At 37.8% G+C, this 19,511-nt stretch overlaps 1 protein-coding gene across 1 annotated transcript in view; it reads left to right on the plus strand.

Moving 5' to 3' along the window:
- DIAPH3 (diaphanous related formin 3) overlaps window positions 1-19,511 on the plus strand; it is a 561,965-nt gene that overhangs the window by 233,340 nt on the left and 309,114 nt on the right.

Genomic DNA, 19,511 nt, shown 5'->3' on the forward strand with positions numbered 1-19,511 from the left:
TAAGTAAGACAGAGAAACAATATGATAGGAGCTACCTTAAGAAGTTTGATCAGAAAATCTAAGCTGGGTGGTGAGAGAAATAAAGATTGGTTGGGTGTCAGCAGGAAACTCGGTAGAAGTACAGGTGTAGAGATTTTATCATTTTTTTCTTTTCTGGCTGTGTCATGCATCTTGCAGGATCTTAGTTCCCTGATCAGGGATCAAGCGTGTGCCCCCTGCAGTGCATGCACGGAGTCCTAACCACTGGACTGCCAGGGGTGTCCTGAGAGTTTATGAATGTTAAGAGCAAGTTTCTTGAACATGAAAAGAGTAGAAAACTGTGGAATTTGAAGTACTACATCTTGGAATAATAACCTTGCAGAGATAGTTCTTATTCTAACAATTGTGCAACCAGAATGTTAGAATGAAATAGGGGAAACAGACGCAAGATTCTAAGGTAGAAATTAACAGTGAAAAGCTTCAGCTTTGGAATCAGATTGCCTGGTTGGAAGGAATTCCGTCTCCCAGATTTTTCTCGACTTTGGATAAATTTTCACAATATTTTTCAGATTAACTTTAATTTTCTTGTTTGAAAAACAGAGTTAATAGCTACTGAAAGGATTATTATGAGATTGTGTCTATTGAATGCCTAGCATGAAACCTGATTCCCATTACTTCAAAAATGGCAACGTTTTTATCATTATCATATTAGTTTCATTTTATTTGTATTGCATCATGGCAAAGAAGTAGAATAGCTGTCGAAGCTTTAATGACTGGGAATTGGACTGGATATTCCAATGACATTCTCTTCTATATCTAAGAGTCCTTTTTTATTAATATAATTCCACGTTTCTTCAGTGATAACTAGTTTATTTCTCTGACTTCCCATATTTAAAGCATAGGATTTAGTCCCACTCTTTTGAATAATTACAATCTTATGAGATTTATTATAAAAAATGTTATTAGAATGTTGTGAAACTGTCCCTTTCTCTTGGTAGTCTTTAAATTAGATCATTGCTGCTACTGCTGCTGCTGCTGCTGCTAAGTCGCTTCAGTCGTGTCCGACTCTGTGCAACCCCATAGATGGCAGCCCACCAGGGTCCCCCGTCCCTGGGATTCTCCAGGCAAGAACACTGGAGTGGGTTGCCATTTCCTTCTCCAGTGTCTGATGTTGCTGCATCAGAATTATTGCTTCTATTGATGAAGTGGCACAGTAACTAGGGTCAATGCTTGCCATCAGTTTATTTCAAAACCGTAAAGTGTTAAAAGAATCAGGGAGTGAGCTATGCAGAGTTAAAGCTAGACTTGCTGCTTTTGCTAATGACATTTTCTTAACTTTTTTTGAAAACTATTGAAAATGAGCATATGAGTCTTTATACTAATTGTAATGCATTACTGTACCCCATAATCTATGAGAGTGTTCACCTCTGCACTCTGCCTGTCCAGCTGTTGTCTTGAACAATTATCAGCAAGTTATTATTCCGGTATGAGCTGTGTCATGCTCGAAAGTGGGATAAAAAAAATGTTAATGAGTGTGCATGAATGTTGGTTGATGAAGGTTAAGTGGTTGCAGATACGCTCTCTGCATGCTTTCCTGTGAATGATCAGACTGAGGCAATGGGTTCTGATGAGGGATTACAAACAAATGGTGCTGATTGACAGTTTTTGATTGAACATTAAAATGGTATCTAAAGGCAGATTCTGTGTTTCAGCTCAACAATAGACACAGTGTTGTTGACCCCCAGTGCAGCACCACACTTCAGCATCAGTTTTGTTTTACAGTTTTCATTTTTTTCTATTGTACGAGATTTTCACATTCTCTCATTTTATATTACACATTATTTGAAAGATGTGCCTGGCAGTGGTGGTGTCATTTAAATTTTTTTTTTTTAATATGTGTATTCGGAGAAGACGATGGCACCCCACTCCAGTACTGGACGGAGGAGCCTGGTAGGCTGCAGTCCATGGGGTCACGAAGAGTCAGACACGACTGAGCGACTTCTCTTTGACTTTTCACTTTCATGCATTGGAGAAGGAAATGGCAACCCACTCCAGTGTTCTTGCCTGGAGAATTCTAGGGACAGGGGAGCCTAGTGGGCTGCTGTCTATGGGGTCACACAGAATCAGACACGACTGAAGCGACTTACCAGCAGCAGCATTAGGTACTTATGTTTTTTAGACTAATAGCTGCAATTTTAAGTATGATCAAATTATTGTATCCAGTAGCTGTTCATGTTGATAAGCATGGGCCAGTATTCATCAGCACATGTTCTTTCTCTTTGTGTCAGTTTGCACATATTTTGAAATGATGACTGAAATAATTTTTAGCATTTATTTGTATGCTAATTAAAATTAGCTGTGTATATATTCCCTAGGAATCCTTTGAGTTGATTTTTGTGAACATTGCATTTCACATGCTATATATTGACCAAAAACTTAAAATACAGCCTTTTTTTTTTTAAAGAAATGACTGCATGGAACAGTATTAAGTGGTGTTGATAAGGCTTTCTTATTTTCTTCATAATTAATAAACCAGAACTTGGTTTTCAGCTTTTATGCTTTGTAAAGTGTAAAATGTTACACAGATATTTGTTTTTAACCTTTTTAGTTGAAAGGACAATCCATAAGGATCACAGTGCTTTGCATCTTGTAACAAATAGAAAAAGTGGGAATGTTTGTTAAGGGAACTTTAAATTAGAAAGTTAATAGGGTCTATAGTGATCATTTTATCATTTGATAGGTGAAAATTTGATAGCTAAGCAGAGTTGACTTAAACTGTTTGTCAAATGAACCATCATTGAATGCATTTGGGTTATTTGCTGACCATCGAGAAATGTTTTCTTTCCTTTTTATGTGCCTTATAGAGACAATACCCTGTAATTCATTGTCTATTTAATGTAAGAGTTTTTAATAATAACCCATAGTGTTATTCTTAATTTTTATATAGATACATTTTAATAAGTGAAGCTTGCTTTTAAAAATTTAATTTATAGTTTAAAGTTTTTTTCAGTAAAGTTAATTCATGATTATTATAGAAAACACTTATGCATGCACCCTGAGTTCTGAAGGAAATAGGACTGGAACACCCACCCACACCTTTGGCAATGGTTCCCACATCTATTCTGTGGATCGATCCTCCTCTGAAGAAGAGGGCCTTATCTCCTAGCCCAGCAGCTTTGTGCTTAAGGACTATTTCTCCTCAGAGCTCTGTAATCCCTATTGTATTAAGTGCTGAAGTTTTCATGCTCCTGTGGCTTTTTTTCTGTCAGTGAGTGAAACTGGATATACAAATCATACTCCCTCAAGGCTAGCTACTTCTTAATACTATGCCTAGGATTGCAGTTATCTGCCATCAGCAGCAGAGGCTCTGGTTTTGGTTATTGAATAAATCACGGCACATCATGGAACTTAGCTGACCAGCCAGTCAGCCAAACAACAAATAATACTGGATGCCTCCCCTATGAAAGGTAGTGTCCTATGTCCTGGGATGTGGTGCTGAGCAAGACAGATATAAATTGTGCTTTGACATAATATATTTTCAAATGGAGAAGATAGAAAATGAATAGGTAGATAAGGAAAAATAACTGTGGTGTTGGAATGTGCTCTGAAAGTAATGAGCAAGTTGTGATGGTGTTGGATTGGAGAGGATGGTCATGGAAAGGCTCTGAGGTCGTGACGTTTAAAGGGAGACTCAAAAAGAAGTAGAAATTTGCCCGCCAAGGGATCGAGGTGCAAGGTCTCCAGGTAAAGGAAGCTGCATGTTCAGAACTGCTCAGGTTGGAAAGAGTCTGGTACCCAGGATCTGTCAAGTTCAGTGTGGCTTGAGCGTATTATGTGAAGGGGAAAATGGCAGAATATGAAGTCTGAAGCCTTCTCTGGAAAATCTGAGCTGTTCTGGAGGGTGGCTGTGCTTTTTGAAAGCAAGGAGGAAGCATGAGACTAATCCTGAAGAAGGAATGGTGGGGGCAGAGGAAAAGCTGACACACTGTTGAGCTGCCTTCTGCCTTAGGGCGTAGGAAGATCCATGATGGTGATGATGGCGCTGATGGCCAGGTGAGGGGGTGGGTGGTGTTACAGAGCTAGGGTGTGACCTGCTTCCAGCCTAGAAAGACTGATGCCAATGGAAAATTCTTTTTAAAGAACTTGCTTCTCTAAAAAAGAGGTAAAAGAGTCTATAGCCCCTTTATTTCTAACACACAGAAAAGCTTTTTTGAAATAAACTAGTTCTTTTACTCAACTATGCATTAAGAAATGAATATATTTGAATAAATAAATAATCAAAAATCCCACTGAATCCAAATCATGGGTGTCCATCATTTAATTCAGCTTCCCTTTAAGGGTTGGTTTCTCTCCTGAGATTCACAGTGAATTCATGTGTGATGATTATTCGTAAATTAAACCCTCCTGTTCTTCAGCTGCCTTAAGTGGAATAAGATGAAATGATTGAAGCTCTTGCCCTTTGGATTTGGTTTTTACTCAGCTTTCCTTCTGCATTCTATAGAAAACTTAGTGAGAACTATTATTTTACTATAATGTGTGTGTATACAAATATATATATTTATATATATACAGAAAGTGACTTTTCATGGAGATGAGAGAAACAGAATGCATTCAAGTCTTGTGTTGTCTGTCCATTTTTTAAGGCCCATGTCTGTGATACCCTTTATGAAGACTTCCGTTATCAGTCTAGCCATATGTTATTTTTGTTTGTTTGTTTTGCTCATGTGAACCTTCATGCATCTTTTTCTTGATAGACCTCATTTCCTTTAGTCATTCAAAATTTTACTCATTTTTTAATAAACTCTTTTACTAGGCTTTTTATTGGACATGTATCAAATGGTGCTTCTCTAAAACTTTTCACTTGATATAAATGATTATATCATTCTATATTTTATCTCTGTGCATCTTACTGCCAAAACTTTAAAATTCTTTAAGGAGAGGGAGTGTTTTATTTTCTGTGTCCTGTGGATAGCCTCAGTGCCTTCTGAGTGAGTGAGTGAGTGAGACTTCAGATTTTCTTTCTAGTGACAGGTGTCCCTGGGGAGCTGCACCCTGACGTCTGTCACAGGTCTCATTGTTGGCACTGCTCTAACGGGCTCTCTTCCCTGGGTGTCCTCCTGCAGGAAGTGGAGGGTGGTAACAGTGAGAATGGCCTGGGGTCAAGCTGGATTCCTGTCCTGAATCTGCCATTAGTAGTTGTTGGCCTTGAAGAGGTCAGTTCTCCTAACCATAGTTACATATCAACAAAACCAGAGTTCATTTTAGTTTAACATTCATAAATTACCAAAATAAATTTTTAAAATCATCTGGTTTTAAATAATAATAATAATCAGATTATAATTTTATCTGGAATTAGAATTTTATCTAGTTCTAGTTACTAGAACTAGAACTGTGCTAATAGTGGTAAACTGATCAAACATTTTTTTTTTTCCTCGTAAGGGAATAGATGATCACTTGGCACAATTAAAAGTAGACACAACAAATCTTATATATGTATAAGGATGTTCATTGTAATGAGATTTTCGATAGTAGAAGTTTATAAACAACTTAAAGACTCACCAGTAAGGAAAATAGTTAAATTAGGATATTGTTGAATTACTGTACCTAGGAGTATACTATGAAGCTTTTAAAAAGAATGTGGTCAATCCATAAATACCAATATTAAAAAGTATTAAAGGATTATTGCTTTGTGAAATAAGTGAAATGTAAAACATGGGGTAAAATCTAATTCAGTTAAAAAGGAAAAAAGAATTCTAAAGTATATTTTTGTATGTATGTGTATACATCTGTCTGTGTTTATACTCAGACACATTTTATATGTAGCCTTTTAGAAGACAACTAGTGGCAGTTTTTTGTTACTAGTTATTATCACCAGTACTGGTTTTCTTTGGGGAATGTTTGTAGTAACATGTAGTAAGGTAAAGCAGCCTTCACTTTTTGTACTTTTATACTGTTTGAATTGCCTTATAATGAATTTTTAAAATTTATTTTTCCTAGAGAAGAATTCCAGAATAAATGGGCAATTAGCTGGAATAGTATGTTTAGTTTTTCTTTTCTTTTCTTTTTTTTTAGTTCTTATATATTTTATATGTGTGTTGTTTAACTGGAAAGTAAAACAGTGACTTATCTTACTCAACATAAATGAATCCCCCAAATTGTAACAAGATATATATAGGTCATTTGTTTTATTTTTAAACAGGAATCACCTTAGCTTTCTGAAGTGAAAGAAATTTTTGTCAAATATATAACATAAGCAAGGTTCCATTAATTCAGTAAACTGCATTAAGAAAGCAATATATTTGATAGTTAATTATTCCAAATGGTGCCAGTGATCAAAAGGGACACTCATTTGTAATAGAGGGGATCTGTGTAATGGTTGTTCCTGAAGAATGTTTGCTCAAGTGTGAGGACAGCCGTAATTGATGAAGTGAAAAGTTGCATGTATCTTTCTCAGGCTTGGCTTCCTTGGTGGCTCAGACGGTAAAGGGTCTGCCTGCAATGTGGGAGACCTGGGTTTGATCCTTGGGTCAGGAAGATCCCCTGAAGAAGGAAATGGCAACCTACTCCAGTACTCTCACCTGAAAAATTCCATGGACTGAGTAGCCTCGTAGGCCACAGTCCACGGGGTCGCAAAGAGTTGGACACAACTGAGAGAATTCACTTCACTTCTCAGGCTTGGAAGGAGCAGCTTGTGAAAACCTGTGAAAGAATTGTGTATATTCAAGTAAACTAGGAGGACTATGTATTGAGATAAGATTTTAAATTTGAGAATTTTGAGGTCTAGTATTGTATTTCCCTGGTGGCTCAGATGGTAAAGCATCTGCCTACAAAGCAGAAGACTTGGGTTCAGTCCCTGGGTCGGGAAGATCTCCTGGAGAAGGCAATGGCACCCCACTCCAGTGTTCTTACCTGGAAAATCCCATGGACGGAGGAGCCTGGTAGGCTGCAGTCCATGGGGTCGCAAAGAGTCGGACACCACTGAGTGACTTCACTTTCTTTCACTTTCACATTGTATTTCATATTGTATTGTCGCTCAGTGGTAAATAATCTGCCTGCAGAGCAGGAAACCCAGGTTCGATCACGCCAGGAAGATCCCCTGGAGAAGGATGGCAACCCACTCCAGTATTCTTGACTGGGAAATCCCATGGATAGAGGAGCCTAATGGGTCACAAAGAGTTGGACACAATTGAGTGACTGAACAACCACAACACAATAAGACTTTGTGCTTCCCTTAAATTCTGCATCTTTCTTTTCAGCTGCTGATAGTGGGATCTTGTCCTTAGTTTTACACAGCTAAAGAAAATTCTATAAATCCATTAAATTATTTTCTAAGTACTCAGTTCTTGCAGTTGAACCACAAAGCTTTTAAGACTTTTGTCTCACTGTTGGTATTAACAGTAATCTAATTTTATGCTCAGAGTTGAAGGATGGCCTCCTATTCTAAGTGTTATCTTTCCCCCCAGAGGAAATAAATGCCATTGATCCTGAAATGACAAGTCTCTGGGAAAAATCTCAGGAAAGAAAGAAATTAATCTTCAGTAATCATCTCCAATTACTATCGGACTGTACTTTCTCTGCAGAGTAGAATGACTCTCCACCTTTAATTCTGTTTAATTATCATCACATTTGCAGTTTCCACTGATGGGCAGACTAGATAGGCTCGAAGTGGCCAGGACAGAAAAATTTCCTGAGTGGAATATGCACAAGAACAGGAGTTCAGAAGCCTGATGTGTACTCACCAGATTCTTAACTTCCTCTGCCTTAGTTTTTTGTTATTAATTGAGATTTTCTATTACATGGCTTTTTACTATCCATTTTAATTGGGAGAAAAAGGGTTTGAAACTTTCAGAAATTCAAGTAATCATTTGATATATGGATTTGATGTTTTGAGCATGAAGTTAAGTTGTCTTAAGAATAGAAATACGATTTATTTAAACATTTTAAAGATTAGGAAATTTGACATGCACCAGAGAGTCACAATTAGTAGGTGTTCCTAGGTGTCAGAAGTGTTGTTCTGTTTAGTATTTCATTTCCTGTTCTGCATTGCCTTGCTGGTATATGTCCTTTGATCAGTAACTTTTACTGTGACATTTTCATGAAGCATTTAATCTGGAAATAGTTTCTAATTAGTAAGGTTAGATAGTTTATAGTAAGTTATATTTCAGTCCCTGTAAAGATTCTTCTCAACTAAGATGTTAATGCTTCTCTTCTGAATTGTCAGGTGGCCCAACATAATTGTGAAGTAATTGAGTTTATAGCGAGATTCTCTAATAGATTTAAGCCACTGCATTTCCGTTAATGAAAGGTTTCTTCCCTTCCCCTTCACAGAATGGTTCTGTTAAGTACTGTCTTCTTTTTTTCGTTTTAATAGCACATTTGGTTAGTCTGCTAAAGGTAAGATGTTTTTTTGGGAGGCAGGCTGGAAGACAAATTCTAAGAAATTTTTGTTGGACATTGGCAATTATAAAGCATAAGGGGTTCCGAATTCAGTTTTGACTCAGCTCTCCTTTTTCCTTGATACGATACCCGCATAGGGACACACAGCACAGAAGGATGAGACCATTTTTTTATAGTGACTTCTGTCTGAGTGCATGAACAGGACTGTGAATCTCAGGTAGTGGTCTGAGGCTGAAGACCCACACAGCAGCTGTCTAGATGGAGCAGTGACCAAGCAGATGAGAGGGTTGATACTTTTTCTAGGAAGTACCCGACCCTCCTACCTGCTGTAGGCTCTTTAGCAAGGGAGGGGTTAACAAGTGAGAAGATTACAGTCTGTGCCTCATCTCTTAGAGTGGAGGGATAGAAGGAAGGAAGGAGAGCCATTAGATCTCCTTTTGTATAAAAAGCTGCCCGTGCTTTTTTACCTATTATCTCTGATTACAAAGTAGTTGATAACAGGCTACCATATTTTTAGATATCTGAGAGCTGGGTTGTGACGTTGAAGAAAACAGAAATGTGATTAGGTACTTAAAACACCCAAGAATTAAGTTCCTTGTCCAATTAGGAGAGAGAATACAGAGTGGGGGTGAGAGGGGAAGGACTGTTTGGTAGCAGTTTTTCTGCGTCAGCTGGAGACGAGGTGGGCCGTCATGCCTGTGGGGCACTGTGCGGGAGGACAGGAGTTACACCATCACACCTGTGGGGCACTGTGCAGGCAGGAGCGCGATCGTGGCCTCACCAGTTCTTGGGAAACGGGGAGGAACAATCTGTGTTATAAGTGGTCCCAGCCTGATCTATCTAGTTCAAGAGTTTGGAAATCACTTAGATTTCTGTCCCTTCATTAAAATAGCAAAAAAAAAAAAAATGTTTAGACTGTAATCATTCCTACATACATCTTCAAATCAAGAAGTGGTCAAATTAACATTTTAAGAAAAACAAGGATTTGAAATCCAGCCTGAATAATTTTTCCTATTTTAAAAAATTGTGGTTAATTTACATAACAGAATTTTACAATGAAACTTATTTCAAAGTGTATAGTTCTGTGGTATTAAATACATTCACATTGTTTCATGGCCATTACTGCCATGCAGCTCTAGAACTTTTTCATCTTCCTCATCTGACACTCTGTACCCATTAAGCACTAACCCCCCATTTTCTTGTCTCTCTAAGTAGAAATCATGTTTTGAAACGTTCCCGCAGTCACAGTATAGCATGTTCCTTCCTGGGGCTCCGTTAAACACTTCCGTTTAGTGGGACGGTGCGTGTGGGACCTTTGAGCTGCAACTAGGGCAGTGATGTGTACACGCGCTAGAGGTTTACATGGCTGTGTTGGATTTACACAGTGTGAGATCGAGCCTGAAAGGACAATATCATAGGTACACAACTATCTAAAGTCCAGATTAAAAAATAATAGTCCAAAGTTCGGGTGGTTATGGGAAGGCAATTAGCACATAATAGTTGATTCTAGAAAACAGGACAAATAATGGAGTTCCATTTAGATAGGGTAACTGGAGGCCAGTATGATCTGGAACCTTGGCAGCATCCTGGAACATAGAGGAATAAAATGCAGTAACTGAGAAATCAAGGAAATAACTTGAATTTTCAACTGAGCTATCAGAGATGGGTATATACAATTAGGACAGCGTAATTACCTATCAGAAAGGCTGTGTAATTAAGGTTGAATTGAACCGAATCAACATCCAGGTACTATCTCCATCTCTTCTTCCCCATAACTGGCTTCTGTGTATGCACATGTACACAGACACACACACACACGCATTTTTCTGATCAGGGATGACACCTATACCCCTTTCCTAGGACAATGCCAAGTCCATAGTTGGAGACAAGTCCAAGGTTTTTGTGATAAAGTACCAGAGCTTCATTTTTCTAACACTGAAATGTGAAATTCATGTTGATGCTCTATACTCTGATTAGTGTTTTTGCAAAATTGCTAGATCCTAAAGAATGTAAGCATGCTGTTACTGAATAGAATTATGTTCATTGTAAAATTCTGCTTCTTAAACCTGAAATTCTTTCTCAGTATTTTGGAGTAATCGCTTTTATGTCTGATCACATTTCTACTGAGTTTTGTAGTCTTGCAGACCATTTTGATGAAACTCTGTGTCATGTTTTCCCTGCACACTGATACATCAGGGATGACCTGTTCTCTATTTAATATGGCATTGCTTTTTATCTTTAGTTAATATAATTTATCATTACTTTTTCTATTCCCAGGTTGCTTAGCATTGTGTAAACAAATACTAATAAGTTGGCTTATTAAGTCTCTCCATTCTACACCACGCTAGATATCCAGAATTACCTCTGTCCTCATTTGGATTTAATCCTTCTTTTAAATTAGGAATGTACACCAAGTTCTCATTCTTTTCATAATAGGTTGTTTTTTTTCCCCTTCAGTAGATTTTCTTCTTATGCACTAGCATGTCAAGCATTAACTTTTAGTCTTTGTTGTGTGATTTCTTTAGCAGAAATATATTTCTACTTTCTAATATCATCAGAGGATATATGGGAGTAGCTTGTACTGGCAAAAACAATAGTTAGAAAAAATATTTTTCATGAATACATGTAATAATCCATGACTGGGAAACAACAAAATTCAGAAGGAATTCATAGGGGTAAGGACTAGAAAGATTCCTTGTAGTGGGGAGATTTTGAGGATACAATTTAGGGATGTTTTTATGAGAAGTCGTGATGGAGCCAAGAAAGATTGTGTGAGGATGAACTTCGGTTGTCTTGTAGCTGAGTGTTTGACTTTTTCATGATTCTTTTTATTTTTTTCCCTCATAACCTATGGTTTATTCAGTCAGAAGTCATCTCAATTTGTAATTAATTTAATTAAAACAGTTAACATTAAGACATAACCTGATACATAGGCTGGACTGTCTTGAAAGTGAAAGTCGCTCAGTTGTGTCTGACTCTTTGCTACCCTGTGGACTATACAGTCCATGGAATTCTCCAGGCCAGAATACTGGAGTGGGTAACCTTTCTTTTCGCCAAGGGATCTTCCCAACCCAGGGGTCAAACCCAGGTCTCCTGCATTGCAGGCAGATTCTTTACCAGTTGAGCTACAAAGGAAGCCCAAGAATATTTGAGTGGGTAGCCTATCCCTTCTTCAGTGGATCTTCCTGACCCAGGAATTGAACCAGGGTCTCCTACATTGCAGGTGGATTCTTTATCAACTGAACTATGAGGGAAGAGGGTTATTTTTCTCCGTAGCACAGCTTATTTAATTTAAAAAAGCTGTTGAATATGTGATTTAGAAGGACTTGATGTTTTATTTGGTTTGAACTCTTGTTTTTCTGCTAAGACTTTGGTCATGAAGGGGTGTTTACAACAAGGGAACTTACAGGAAGTGGTTCTTTTAGTTTACAATGGCAATACTTTTCAGATGAGCAAAATAGCTCATTTCTGTGATTGCAGAGGTCCTCAGGATCAAGCACTTCTGTAACATTTATTTTGAAAAGTTTATATTTTCATATAGGAAAAAGAGATGGGGAAGACAAGTGCTTTTAGTTAAGTGGGTAGAAATCATAAGTATTTTGAAGTATAGGCATTAAATTCCTTATAAAGTGTATTCCCAGTGCCTTAATAATCCTTTTGTACATGGTTTAAAAAAAAGTCTAGCTATGACTCTAGTTAAAGGCTTGATAAATAGTGAAATCTTTCTCCGTATCCATATAGGACTTGAGTTGCAGAGAGAAGTCCTTCAAGAAAATTTGTTTTATGTCCTTGTCTTCTAATCACATAAAGAGAAATGTATTTACTCGCTATACTTTTGATGGTTGCTGTTGTTGAATCATTCATTCTATAAGGTTTTATTTAGTGCTTAAGCTACTCTCTTATATAATTCTTAGCCTTGAATTACCAGATAGACAGCTTTTTGCTAGTAAAATGCTCTTATTAGTTATGGCAGTCATATTAATATTTGAATAGAAAAATAACCTGTTTCTCCCCTATTTATTTTCTTTGTATTTAGATACATAGCCATTTATCTTTGTGCCTAGAAATATTAAAACTGGGTTTGACAGATCAGGTGTGACTGAAGCTATTTATACAATTATAGTTTTCAGTACCAAAGTGTTTACTTTGATATTTTGCCAAGGGGATATTGCCAATGAAAAAATAACTAATTTATTCCAGGTTTTCACTTTTTTCTATGTATTCTGTATCTTCTGCCTCTGAGCTGCCTGTCTTCTTTGAAACCATATCGTCTTATCACAGTCTCCAATGTTAGTAACTTTCAGAAATCTGCTTTCTTTTCTCAGCTTTTCATCTGTTCTCAGTTCACACCCCTGAGTCTCACTGATCCATTCCATTCCCCCCTTTTGGCTGAATAACTGAGCCTCCCCCTAAGGGAGCCGCCATGTGAGAGTAGTGATGAGTGAACTCTTGATTCTCCCTTTGGAACTATATAGTTTTTCCCATGGCCCTAATCCTGCTCATTGTTTTCAAGAGACCAAGCATTTCTCCTCCTTCCCCGGTCCACTTCCACTGCATGTCTCCCATCACCTGGAACCGTGAAGCCTGGAGGGGACCCCATGCTCAGCCGGTGCAGACTATTCTCCGGCTTCAGGTCCCCTGCCCCAGAGCTGATCTGGGCCTGTGGTGTGGGACCAGGGTTCTTGTCTGGGATCTGGTGACAACTGAGGCCTTTTTGTGACCTCGGGCAAGTAACTCATATTTTCTGTACTTGACACAGAAAAACCTGGGCTTGATACATGTTTCCTCATATAATGAGATGGTTAAACTTCATATTCAAAAGCCTATAAATGTGGATGCTGTAAATTTTTGATACTCTTTATTGGAGTCTTAGAACGCCAGTAGTTAGCGAAGCTGGAAAGAAAAGCAACCACAGTTATGCAGATGATGTCTAGTTTATAGCTGTCTGCCCCCACCTTCCACCCCGCCTGAAGGCTGTGGTCGGCTTCAGTGGTCATATACTTTACGTTCACTTTATTTCTGTAGTTGAGATGATTCTTACTGGCTTCTCTCAGTGTCACCGAGAATGGTTATTCAATCGGGTGCACTTCCTTTTATCCTCTGAAGGCTAATGTTATGATAATCTAATGAACAAAAAAAAGGTAATTTAAACATATAACGTAAACTTTAATAGCAGTTGTGCTAAGTGAAAACTCGGAGAAGGCAATGGCACCCCACTCCAGTACGCTTGCCTGGAAAATCCCATGGATGGAGGAGCCTGGTAGGCTGCAGTCCATGGGGTCGCTAGGAGTCAGACACAACTGAGCGACTTCACTTTCACTTTTCACTTTCATGCATTGGAGAAGGCAATGGCAACCCACTCCAGTATTCTTGCCTGGAGAATCCCAGGGACAGGGGAGCCTGGTGGGCTGCCGTCTCTGAGGTCGCACAGAGTTGGACACGACTGAAGTGACTTAGCAGCAAATGAAAACTAGAAAAAAATTAAAATGCTTAGTACTTTAAAGACATATTGTCATAAGATACAATAACCAGAAAGCACTAACAAATAAAAAAATTATATGTATATATAGAATAAAACATTATTAGTAGCATTTATTGTTTAAAATATTCAATTATAGAAGTAGAAAACTGTTACATTTTGTGCCTCTACTAGCTACTTACACATTTATAACTGCATATTCTAGAATTTTCTGCAGTCCTTAAATTATACCTTAAATAAATGAACCTTAAAATTTATGTGGAATCTTACTTCACATAAAGAAAAAGGTCACATTTTTAATCAATCTGATTAGAACATAATGTAAAATGAACTAGAATAAATTGTATAACCATGTACCATGGAACTATGATTTTTAACGGAAAATGTAGTATGAAAGAAGAGATTTTGAAAGGAGATTCTTTATATAATTTTGCAGCTATTTTTGAAACTTTGAAAATAAAAAAAGAATAAAGAGAAAATATAATTAAAAAAGACTTTTTCAGTTCATGGCTCTCGGCAACAAAGAAAGCTTTGTCGTCTTTGACTTAATTCTGACATAAACCCTTATGAAAGGTGGCGTAGGTTGTGTTAGTGATCAGAACCATTCGTGAACAGGATTAATCTTCTCGGAAAAATGCAGCTTTACTCGACATCTCTAGGAAATGAGATCAAACACAGACTTGTAATGGCAAAAAAGCGACATCACAAATATAGATGGCACTAATAATCTGACATCCTGACTCATGCTTGAGGAAAGCCAGTCTTTTAGAGAAAGGGTGTTGGTCCTGGCTTCAGAAGGCGCGCCAGCAGTGGGCGGGGAGTGTCTAAAGGTGCTCTCCTCTGGGCTCCTGAGCTGTGGTCAGGCACTCTGTTTCTTGCCCCTCATTTCTCTGTCACTGCAGGGGTTAGGGGATGGTTTCGGGAAGGTAATGATTATTTCCCTTCATTCTCACAAGTCCTTAGAGGACAGTGCCCGTGGGGCAGGGATGTAAGCCACAGTGGGCTTCTTGTCTGGCCCTCAGGGGCCAGGTTTCAGATTCTGGCACTGGGATCCCTAGCTCAAGTTCCCTGCAGAACCCTGCACTCTCCTGGCTAGTATTTGACAGAGTTACCATCAGCATGGGTAACTGGATTTTGTGAAAATTTTCATTCTTACTAATAGCCTCCTTTATTCTTATTTGTCTTTGTATGTTAGTCGCTCAGTCGTGCCTGACTCTTTGTGATCCCATATTTCTCTTTAACGCATCCTTATTGTTGGCAACATGTATATCCTGCTTTATCAGTGACCTTTGCATAAACATTTTCACTGGTTTTACTCTCATTTGAGGCAGTTCATGATATGGCTGTGTGTGTTTTTTTTTCCCCCACAGCAGTACTTCTCATTATTTCTCAGCATGAAAGATTTTAACCAAATCAGTCTGTTTGGATAATAGACTTGATTATCTGGTTTCATAACTATGTAAGTGGGTTTGTATCTTTTTTTTAATCCTATTTTTTTTTTTTTATGAATTTCTTTTTAGTTTAGAAACTCATTTTCTTCCTGTCTCTTTACTCTGTTTCCATTCCATCTTTCCCCAGCCGTCCTTTAACTATCTGGTAGCAGAGAAGAGAGGAGAAAGCCATGGTGTCCATTGCATGGCGTATGCTGATACATTAAACTCCACAAGAGTTTAATTTATTGTTTTTATTAAAAAAAAAAAATTGAAGTGGCCTTGGTTTCTGATTTGCAGGTTGAAGTAGTGAAGAGTGCTAGATAAACTTTTTTTAATGTGACATCTAACATATTTTGCAACTAGTAGAAAGGTTGAGTCAAAGTGTAGTGACCTTCATTCTTTCATTAGGTCTGTTGCTTAAAGATACTTACCTCAAGCATTATTTTTCTCACAATGATTATGATGATGATGACAATAGTCACAGAAGTAGTATTACTCTTATGTAAGTTATATAAGCAAGTGCATCAGGAATTGTTCAGTGTAATGCCTAGCAGATATTCAGTCAATATTATTTAAAATTTAAGGTTATTTGACTTTTTTCTTTATGTAGACCAGAAGATATTTCAGAATGTGATAGGTTACTGCTGTTGAGAAATAAATTGATTTTTAAAAATGTAGAGACAAGCCTTTTAGTTGAGGATCAAGGTAGGAAGATAAAATGTATACATTTTCTAAAAAGTAAAGGATTATCATTGGTTGAGGTTAAGGAAAGGCACTCCACTAATAAAATTTTTACTATCCTTCATCTGAAAATGTTAACCAATACAAAAAGACAAGGAAAAGACTTCTATACTAGGAATAAGGAGATGAATGTGGTTATTTGCTGATACCTGGATAACCTATGACAACCAGTAAAATAATTACTAGGATGGATACATTTTACCTCTTGACATGTGGAAGTACAAGAGCTCCTCAAACTGCACATGTTTAAAATTGGACTGGGTCAAAAATGTTCCTCATTTGTTGCTCAGTCATCATCTGCCTGATTGCTTAAACCTGAGGGTCCCTTTCTTTCTCCATTAGTCTGCAGGTACACAGGTACATGCGCATATACATACAACAGAGCTTTACTGAGGTCCTGCTGTGTTCCAGGCTTGGGGTTAAGTATACACTGGTGAACAAAGTAACTGCCTCTAACAGCTTGCTTTCTCATGCAGGGAGAGAGACGATATCAAATTCATGTTATGTGGGAGTAAGGGCTTCAGAGGAGGAACCAGGCAGAGCGCTGGTGATGGGGCACAGCAGGCGGGAACACGTGCTGGTCTGTGTGAGGGAGCACACCTGTGCTGCTGGGGTTTAACAGGAGTCTTTCGCTCTGTGTCCTGAAGAGACTGCAGCTGGTCAGACTTGGAAGTGGGGAGACTAGTTAGAAAGCAGTTGTGATACAGGTGAGAAAGGATAGTAGCTACAAGCAGTGTGGGGGAATGTAGTAGCCAGGGATCCAGTAAGGGGTGCTTATTTTAGTGAATATTTTGAGTTAGAATTGACAGGATTCACTCTTGGTCTAGATGTAGTTAGGGGTTGGTGAAAAGAAGGGTGACTTTAAGCTTTGTGACTTGAGCAGTCGCAATAAGAGTGTTCCCATTTCTCGTGGATTGCTACCACTCCCCTCTGTCTTGCCCTTCTACCGTTACTTTGTGCCAGGCTTTCAATTCACCGGCAGTGGGCTGCGTTGTTTTCTAAAATATAGTTCTTTTGATGTCTCTCTCATGCTTAAGACTTCAGTGGCTTCACGTTGCTCTAAGAAAAGCCAGAATTCTTCAGTCAGTCAGTTTAGTCGCTCAGTCGTGTCAGTTGATCAGTCGTATCCGACTCTTTGAGACCCCATGGACTGCAGCATGCCAGGCCTCCCTGTCCATCACCAACTCCAAGAGTTTACCCAGACTCATGTCCATTGAGTTGGTGATGCCATCCAACCATCTCATCCTCTGTCATCCCCTTCTCCTCCTGCCTTCAATGTTTCCCAGCATCAGGGTCTTTTCCAATGAGTCAGCTCTTTGCATCAGGTGGCCAAAGTATTAGAGTTTCAGCATCAGTCCTTCCAGTGAACACCCACGACTGATCTCTTTTACGATGGACTGGTTGGATCTCCTTGCAGTCCAAGGGACTCTCAAGAGTCTTCTCCAACACCACAGTTCAAAAGCATCAATTCTGCTCTCAGCTTTCTTTATAGTCCAACTCTCACATCCATACATGACTACTGGAAAAACAGTAGCTTTGACTAGACGGACCTTTGTTGACAAAGTAATGCTTAAAAGGTCTCACATATTCTGGTGCCATTTATTTCCACCCATTTATTTCTTTGTTCTTATTATCTTACTTGTTTCTGTGCCCTCGCAGAACCTGAATCACTATCCTTCCATAATCTGTGTCCTTCCTTCTCCCACCCCAAACATTTCTCACTTGCCTAATTCCTTTTCTCTTTCTAGCTTTTGTTTAGATATCATTCATTCCATAGAGACTACCCCTTAAAAGTATGAGTTAATCTTCTTTAGTCTCCTGTGGTTCTTACCCAAACACTGTAGATATATCTACGTATGTACTTTAATTGGATTGGTTCTTAAATTTTTTGAGGCCAAGACATGTCCATTTTGTCTAGCATGTTCTTTTTTAGTTGGTGCTTAGTAGATACTTATTTGAATGAAAGAATAAATAAGTAAAGTGAATGACTATAAAACATACATGCAAAATTCAACAAAATTTCTATATTCTACCAGTAACTAGTAACAAAGTATAGTGGGGAAAGTTTGAGTTAATCAGTATGTCCAGAGACCTAGGAGTGTAATACTTAGGGCACCTGACATTAACAATAAGTATGCAGGATGCCTATGCAGAATGCTGTGTTAAGTTGAAAAATTATAGACAGATGTCATGTTCATGATTAGGAAGTTTGGAAATTGTCAACATATCAGATTTACCTCAATCTGTTCACGAATGCCTTACAATTCAAATACAATTCAAATGGATTTTATTTTTAGAACTTTGGATTGCTCTTAGGTTCATGTGGAAAATAAATGAAAAAAGTGAAGAATGTTTAAAAAGAAAAATAATTTGAACAGCCAATTAGTAAGATATATCATAAATCCTACAGTGCTGAAGGCGGGATGATAGTAGCCCAAGAGTAGTATGTGGAACCGTGGAGCAGAATTAGACGTCCAGGAAAGCAAATATAGACTAAAAGTGTAATGTAAAATCAGTTGAGAAAGATGGTTGATTATTCATAAAATGATAGAGATAATTAGTTAATAAACATTTTGAAAAACATAAAATTTGATCCCTGTTTCACACTATGGACCCAAACATGTAATTATAATGCTTTTCTGATATACAAAAATCTAATTATAATGTGCTATCTTATATATGAAGATTGTTTTTGAAGTTTCTTCAACATTAGTGATTTATTTATACACATCTAGCTAAACGATTTGGTCCGTTTTTTGTTTTCGAGATCCTGATTTTGTCTAGATGAATGACTTTCGTCAGAAGTGCTGTCCATGTGTACAAAGGAGAGGAACCAGGACAGGATCACTTTACTGGTTAACAGCTGTTAACCTTGACTGTCATGTACTGTGCTGTAATCACAGTCCATATATTGTTCAGCAGGATGTATTTATTCTCTTACTTATTTTTTAGCAAGGACAGAGAGGTTAAATCCATTTGCTGATTTTTAAAAGCTCAGATAAAGTAGGCTGAATATTAAAATTTGAGTATTTTTCAAGTATTTGGAAAACAAATTATAAACATTCTACTGTCCAGTTTTATATGTCTTTTTAAATAAATAAGGTATTTCAAACACAAAACCTCTGAGTGTTTGCTTAACACTCTTAGAGCTAGCTCCTTAACCTATCCCAAGTGTCAGTACATTTATTTTTATGATCATGTACTGTATATTGTTGAGATGAACTCACTGTGCTTATTCTTCACCTGATGGCTTTGGTTTCCATAGTGAACAACAACTTTGTTTATGTTTTTTCTGTTAGACTTTTAAATATTTACTCTTAGTTGTTTTTTAGGGAAAGAACTTCCAGACCCTATATGAAATAGTTTGGGTCTTGGGATGTCTACTATTCTTTTTCTAACTGATTTAAACTGTTTATGTGTTTTTTAGGATTATTTCATGACAAAGTTTATATCTTCTGACAGTTCAGTGCCTAACATGGATC

The sequence above is a fragment of the Bos mutus genome, chromosome 12 (assembly GCF_027580195.1).
Source record: "Bos mutus isolate GX-2022 chromosome 12, NWIPB_WYAK_1.1, whole genome shotgun sequence".
Taxonomy (NCBI): Eukaryota; Metazoa; Chordata; class Mammalia; order Artiodactyla; family Bovidae; genus Bos; species Bos mutus.